Genomic DNA, 8,150 nt, shown 5'->3' with positions numbered 1-8,150 from the left:
TTAATGAACACTTAGGGTGTCTCCATGTCTTGGCTATTGTGAATAATGCTTTAATAAACACAGGGGTACAGATATCTTTTTGAGTTAGTGATTTCATTTCCTTCAGTTAAATGTCCAGAAGTGGAATTGCTGGATCATATGGTAGTTCTATTTTTAATTTTTGAGGAACCTCCATATTGTTTTCCATAGTGGCTGTACCAGTTAACATTCCCCCCAACAGTGCACAAGGGTTCCCTTTTCTCCACATCCTCACCAATACTTGTTATTTCTTGTCTTTTTGATAATAGCTATTCTAACAGGTGTGAGGGGACATCTTATTGTGGTTTTGATTTGCATTTCACTGATTAGTGATGTTGAACACCTTTCCCTGTACCTGTTGGCCCTTTGTGTGTCTTCTTTGTGAGGATGTCTATTCAGATACTTTTCCCATTTATTAATTAATTTGTTTTTTCTATTGAGTTGTAGTAGTTCTTTATGTATTATGGATATTAACCCTTTATCAGATAAATGACTTGTCAATATTTTCTCGTATTCCATAAGTTGTCTTTTCACTTTGTTAATTGTTTCTTTTGATATAAAGAATCTTTTTAGTTTGATGTAGTCCCACTTTTTAATTTTTGCTTTTGTTGCTTTTCCTTTTGGTGTCAAATCCAAAAAATCATTGCCATGACTGATGTCCAGGAGCTCACCACCTATGTTTTCTCCTAGGAGTTTTATGGTTTCAGGTCATACATTCATGTCTTTAATCCATTTTGAATTGATTTTGTGAGTGGAGTAAGATACTGGTTCAGTTTCATTCATTTGCATGTGGCTGTTTAGTTTTCCCAACACCATTATTGAAGAGACTATCCTTTCCCTATTTTATATTCTTGGCTCCTTTGTGGTAAAGTAATTGACCATATGTGCATGGGCTTATTTCTGGGCTCTCTATTCTGTTCCATTGGTCTATGTGTGTTTTTATGACAGTACTATACTGTTTTGATTACTATAGCTTTGTAGTATAGTTTGAAATCAGGAAGTGTGATGCCTCCAGCTTTTTCTTTCTTTCTCAAGATTGCCTTGGCTATTCAGTGCCTTTGTGGTTCCATACAAATTTTAGGATTGTGTATTCTATTTTTGTGAAAAATGCCATTGAAATTATGATAGGGATTACATTGAATCTATCAATTGCTTTGGGTAGTAGAGACATTTTAACAATGTTAATTCTTCCAATTAATGAGCATGGAATATCTTTCCATTTATTTGTGTCTTCTTCAAATTCTTTCATCAGTGTCTTACAGTTTTCAGTGTGTATGTGTTTCACCTCCTTGGTTAAATTTATTTCCTTGTATTTTATTCTTTTGCAATTGTAAATGTGACTGTTTTCTTAATTCCTCTTTCTGATAGTACATTATTAGTGTATAGAAATGCAACTAACTTTTGTATATTGATTTTATATCCTTCAAGTTTACTGAATTCATTTATTAGTTCTAACAGGTTTTTTTTTTTTTTTTGGTGGAGTTTTTAGGGTTTTCTATATATAATATCATGTCACCTGCAAATAGATGCAAATGTCATGTTCCTTTTCAATTTGGATGGCTTTTTTTTTTTCTTGACTATCACTCTGGCTATCACTTCCACTGTTGAATAAAAGTGGCAAGAGTTGGCATCTTTGTCTTGTTTCTGATCTTAGAAGCAAAGCTTTCTTTCTTTCTTTTTTTAAACTATTGAGCACAGTGTTTGCTGTGGGCTTGTAATATATGGCCTTTATTGTGTTGAGGTACATTCCCTTTATACTCAGTTTATTGAGCATTTTTATCAGGGATGGATGTTAAATTTTGTCAAGTTTTTTTTCTGCATCTATTGAGATGATCATATGATTTTATCCTTCATTTTGTTAATGTGGTGTATCACACATTGATTGATTTGCAGGCTTTGAACCATCATTACATGCCTGGAATAAATCATACTTGATTATGGTATAAATTTATGATAACAGTATACTTAATCATGTATTGTTGAATTTGGTTAGCTAATATTTGTTGAGGAGTTTTTGTTTGTTTTCAAAGAAGCAGAGTATTTTATTTTTTAAAAATCATCATTCAGTAAATGTTACACTATGAAATATTACATTTTAATCTCTTTTTCAATAGAAAGGTTTTCTAAAGAAATGACTTGGAGCTTTCCACATTTATCAGATGTCTTTTCATTATTCTTTTCCATTTTTGCAATTCTGGATCCAAATTGCATGACCCATTTTGGCAGAAGAGCAGAGGTTGTAAGACCAAGTTCCACTGCTGCAAGATGCAAAATCAGTTTTTCACCAATTCTATGGGGTAAAGTCAAATTTGCCCTTTCCCAAACTGGTAGGGAATTTAGAAAGGAGACAGTTTCATGCGGGAAAGGAAATCTTCCTTCTTTTCCATGATCACCAATAACTGTCATCACGACCAAGATTTCTAGAAGAAATTCAACCCAGTTCCATCGCAATTTCCTTATTCATTCCTCTGGCCCGTGTGTGTTGAAGCAGGCACGATGACGAGAATAACCTGCAAGCTGCTCATCTGCACCGATTCCAGTAAGAACTACCTTTGCACTGCTCTAATATGGTTTTGCTTCATCCTGGGTCACTAACCAACTAACTCCTCCAGAAGCAAACCATACTGCACAGCCAATGCTATCATCCAGCACTATATCCAAAGGCTGAATGAAGTGGGATATTCGAGTTCTTCTTAATCTTTGCAGTTCTTCTAGAGAAACATTAATTTCAACAAAATTCCACATCCGAAAAGGGCTGGCAGCTTGTAATTCCTTTAGTCCTGTTCTTCCTGTGATTCGATCTGGTATGTTGAATTGTTCACCAGGACTAGCAGCAGCAACGACATTTTTAGAGGATTCTTCAGAGGGTATTTCACAATGATTTTCTCTTTTCTCCCTTTTTTGTTAAAACTAGCTGGTATGGTCTTTTCTTTAGTCACGAAAGCCACATTAAGAAGATTAATTGGTTCACCTAAGGGAATATGATGGTCAGCAAGGGCTGCAATAACCATGGACTCAATCCCCCCAGAAAATAGGATTGCAACATTTGCTTTTCTATTACTAGTTTTCAAAACTTTGTTTGCTGTCAGGTTTTCATTCCTAGGTAAACACAAGACACGTCTCTTGACTGCAATACTCAGGACATCAATGAACGGCTGAACTAATTCCTTCATGTGTCCATCAATAAGAAAGACCTGAAGGGTCTCTCTTGTCGTTGGGACGCTGGAAATGCTACTGCAATGGATCTCAAATGCAGCTTGTGGCAACGTCATATTTAAAGGGACAACAGGTTCTTTAAGATACAGTTTGGCTTCATTTGCTACCACTGAATAAATGTTGACAAGTCTGCTGAAATTTGAGTCAGGCTATTAACACATTCTTTGATAGCATCCTCCCTAGAGTTATTTCCAAGGATAGAAATTTAAAACAACTGATTGGGAAATGGAAGTATTCTTGAGATCAATTCTGAAAATTCCAGATACTGGAACATCTTGCCACTGATTGGCCACTCCAGATGTTTGGGTGCCAACTGAAGAGAGACAGGAACTCTTGCCCAAATTACTAAAATGCCAAAGCAAGCTAAGATGACCAAAAAATTCCCTACCAAACCATAAAGAATGACTAGATGCTTGATAATATATAAAAGACCAAAGACGTTGGACTTTTGAGAAGAGTGACAAAATATCAGATTCATTCTTACAAGAGGAAAGATAATTAAACATTATTTGAGTATCATTCTCTTCAGCTTCAACCTTTATTCCACTAAAGACTTCTCCATTCCACAGGAATACATGTCCTCTTTCATCTTCCACAGGCTGGGCGGTCAACACCCCTCTTAAGTGAAGGACATGACCAGAAAATAAACACTGGTAATTAACATTAGACTTTAACAACTGTTTACTACTATTGGGTCCCCACCATTTAAGATTACACAGTAAATCCTCTTTCAAATCTTTGCTGAAATGCTCAACAGAAAAGCTTACTGCACAACAAATGCCACACATTTCTATGCAAATTTAAGTTTACTATTTCTTGATTTGGTCTTCCCTGAGTTTACTATTTCTTGGTATTCTTTCCTCAGCTCATCCAATATATTTTTGCTTTCAGAAAGCATTTCTGTTCAATCTGCAAGAAAATATGTTGCTGTTCTGTTGCTGCCTTTTTTGTTCTGTAATCTTGCTGCTGAGGTCTTCCTTGTGCAGAGCCAAGTTGTTGGTAGGGACCAGCCCCGCACTGTCCTTGGGTTGTACACCCTGGCTGGGCATCTCCACAGAGCATTAAATATGCAGTGTTGAGGATTTTTGCCTCCATGTTCATCAAGAATATTGGCCTGTAATTTCTTTTCTTGTTGTGTTCTTGTCTAGTTTTGATATCAGAGTAATGCTGGCCTTGTAAAATGAGTTTGGAAGTGTTCCCTCCTCTTCTATATTTTTTGGAAGAGTTTGAGATGGATTGTTATTAATTCTTCTTTAAATGTTTGGTAGAATTCACCAGTGAAGCCATCTGTTCCTGACTTTTGTTTGTTGGGAGATTTTTTTATTACTAATTCCACCTCCTTCCTAGTAACAGATCTACTCAGATTTTCTGTTTCTTCATGATTCAGTTTGGTAGGTTGTATGTTTCTAGAAATTTATACATTTCTTCTAAGTTGTCCAATTTTTTGGTGTATAATTGTTCATAGTAGTCTCTTATGATCCTTTGTATTTCTTTTTTTCTTTTTTTAAAGATTTAATTATTAATTTATTTTTGGCTGTGTCAGGTCTTAGTTGCGGCACACGGGATCTTTCTTGAGGCATGCGGGATCTTTCGTTGTGGCATGCGGGCTCTTTGTTGTGGTGTGCAGTCTTTTCTCTAGTTGTGGCATGCAGGTTTTCTCTTCTCTAGTTGTGGTGTGCAGGCTCCAGGGCGCATAGGCTCTGTAGTTGTGGTGCGTGAGTTCCAGAGCACGTGGGCTCTGTAGTTTGCAGCATGTGGGCTCTAGTTGAGGCACGCAAGCTCAGTAGTTGTGGCATGCGGGCTTAGTTGCCCCGCAGCATCTCAGTTCCCTGACCAGGGATGGAACCCTCATGGATTCTTTACCACTGGACCACAAGGGAAGCCCAGATCCTTTGTATTTCTGCGGTATAAGTTACCATGTCTCCTCTTTCATTTCTGATTTTGTTTGAGTCCTCTCTCTTTTATTCTTAGTGAGTCCAGCTAAAGGTTTGTCAATTTTATTTATCTTTTCAAAGAACCAACTCTTAGTTTCATTGATCTTTTCTATTGTCTTTTTAGTCTCCAATCATTTATTTCCATTGTGATCTTTGTTATTTCCTTCTTTCTACTAACTTTGGATTTTATTTGTTCTTTTTCTGGTTTCTTGAGGTATAAAGTTATGTTGTTTATTTGAGGTTTTTCTTGTTTCTTAATGTAGGCATTTATCACCATGAACTTCTGTCTCAGAAATGTTTTTGCTGCATCCCATAAGTTTTGATATATTTTATTTCCATTTTCATTTATCTCAAGATATTTACTTTGCTTTTAATTTCTTCTTTGACCCATCAGTTTTTCAGTAGGATGATGTTTAATATCCATATATTTGTGTATTTTCAAGTTTTCTTATTGTAATTAATCTCTACTTTTATACCATTGTGGCTGGAGAAGATGCTTGATATGATTTCATATTTTCAAACTTCTTATATTTATTAAGACTTGTTTTGTGGCTAACATATGATCTATCCTGGAGAATGTTCCATGTGTGTTGGAGAAGAATGTGTATTATGCTGCTTTTGGATGGAATGTTCTGGAAATGTCTATTAAGTCCATCTGGACTAACATGTTATTTAAATCCAGTGTTTTCTCATCAACTTTCTGTCTGAATGCTCTCTCTACTGATGAGAGTGTGGTATTGAAATCTCCTACTATTATTGTTTTGCTGTCTGTTTCTCCCTTTAAGTTTGTTAATATTTACTTTATATATTTAAGTGCTTATATTGGGGGTGAATAAATATTTACAGATGTTATACCCTGTTGGATTGACCCTTTTATCATTATACAGTGGCCTTCTTTGTCTCTTATTACAGTCTTGTCTTAAAGTCTATTTTGTCTGATGTAACTATAGGTACCCCAGCATTTTTTTTTGGTTTGCATTGCATCCATTCCTTCATTTGCAGTCTTTGTGTGTCCTTAAGCATGAAGTGAATTTTTCCTAAGCAGCATATAGTTGGGTCTTTTTCTTTTTCTTTTTTAAATTAACTTTTATTGGCATATAGTTGCTTTACAATGTTGTGTTAGTTTCTGCTGTACAGCAGAGTGAATCAGCTATACATATACATCTATCCCCTCTTTTGGGGATTTCCTTCCCAATTAGGTCACCACAGAGCACTGAGTAGAGTTCCCTGTGCTATACAGTATGTTCTCATTAGGTATCTATTTTATATATAGCATCAGTAGTGTATATATGTCAATCCCAATCTCCCAATTCATCCCACTCCCCCTTCCCCCTGGGTATCCATACTTTTGTTCTCTACGTCTGTGTCTCTATTTCTACTTTGCAAGTAAGATCATCTATACCATTTTTCTAGGTTCCACATATATGTGTTAATATACAATATTTGTTTTTATCTTTCTGACTTACTTCACTCTGTATGACAGACTCTAGGTCCATCCACCTCACTACAAATAACTCAATTTCGTTTCTTTTTAACGCTGAGTAATATTCCATTGTATATATGTGCCACATCTTCTTTATTCATTCATCTGTCGATGAGCACTTAGGTTGCTTCTATGTCTGGGCTACGGTAAATAGTGCTGCAATGTACATTGTGGTACATGTCTCTATTTGATTGTAGTTTTCTCAGGGTATACGCCCAGTAGTGGGATTGTTGGGTCGTATGGTAGTTCTATTTTTCATTTTTTAAGGAACCTTCATACTGTCTCCATAGTGGCTATATCAATTTACATTCCCACCAATAGTGCAAAAGGGTTCCCTTTTCTCCACACCCTCTCCAGCATTTATTGTGTGTAGATTTTTTGATGATGGCCATTCTGACTGGTGTGAGCTGATGCCTCATTGTAGTTTTGATTTGCATTTCTCTGATAATTCGTGATGTTGAGCATCTTTTCATGTATTTGTTGGCCATCTGTATATCTTCTTTGGAGAAATGTCTATTTAGGTCTTCTGCCCATTTTTGGATTGGGTTGTTTGGGTTTTTTTTTTTTTATATTGAGCTGCGTGAGCTGTTTGTATATTTTGGAGATTAATCCTTTGTCAGTTGCTTCGTTTGCAAATATTTTCTCCCACTTTGGAGGTTGTCTTTTTGTCTTGTTTATGGTTTCCTTTTCTGTGCAAAAGCTTTTAAGTTTAATTAGGTCCCATTTGTTTAATTTTTGTTTTAATTTTCATTACTCTAGGAGGTGGTTCAAAAAAGATGTTGCTGTGTTTATGTCATAGATTGTTCTGCCTGTGTTTTCCTCTAAGAGTTTTATAGTGTCTGACCTTACATTTAGGTCTTTAATCCATTTTGAGTTCATTTTTGTGTATGGTGTTAGGGAGTGTTCTAATTTCATTCTTTTACATGTAGCTGTCCAGTTTTCCCAGCACCACTTATTGAAGACACTGTCTTTTCTCCATTGTATATTCTTGCCTCCTTTGTCATAGATTAATTGACCATAAATTTGTGGGTTTATTTCTGGGCTCTCTATTCTGTTCCATTAATATATATGTCTGTTTTTGTGCCAGTATGATACTATTTTGATAACTGTAGCTTTGTAGTATCATCTGAAGTTGGGGAGCATGATACCTCCAGCTATGTTTTTCATTGTCAAGATTATTTTTGCTTTTCAGGGTCTTTTATGTTTCCATACACATTTTAAAATTATTTGTTCTAGTTCTGTGAAAAATGCCATTGGTCATTTTAACAATATGAATTCCTCTAATTCATGAACACAATGTATCCTACCATCTGTTGATGTCATCTTTAGTTTCTTTCATCAGCGTCCTATAGTTGTCCTGGTACAGGTCTTTTACCTCCTTAGGCAGGTTAATTTTTAGGTATTTTATTCTTTTTGATGCAATTGTGAATGGAATTGTTTCCTTAATTTCTCTTTCTGAGAGTTCTTCCTTAGAATATAGAAATGCAACAAACTGTTTA

General features: G+C 35.6%; 1 pseudogene; it reads right to left on the bottom strand.

Annotated features, from left to right (window-relative positions):
• Positions 1-2,106: 2,106 nt before the first annotated feature.
• Positions 2,107-4,022, bottom strand: LOC113617827 (asparagine synthetase domain-containing protein 1 pseudogene; annotated as a pseudogene).
• Between the last annotated feature and the right edge of the window lie 4,128 nt (positions 4,023-8,150).

Source organism: Aethalodelphis obliquidens, unplaced genomic scaffold (assembly GCF_003676395.1).
Source record: "Aethalodelphis obliquidens isolate GAN/ISIS:26980383/991018 unplaced genomic scaffold, ASM367639v1 scaffold5, whole genome shotgun sequence".
Classification (NCBI taxonomy): Eukaryota; Metazoa; Chordata; class Mammalia; order Artiodactyla; family Delphinidae; genus Aethalodelphis; species Aethalodelphis obliquidens.
Note: the sequence above shows the minus strand (reverse complement) of the source record. Positions and strands in the feature narration are given on the sequence as shown.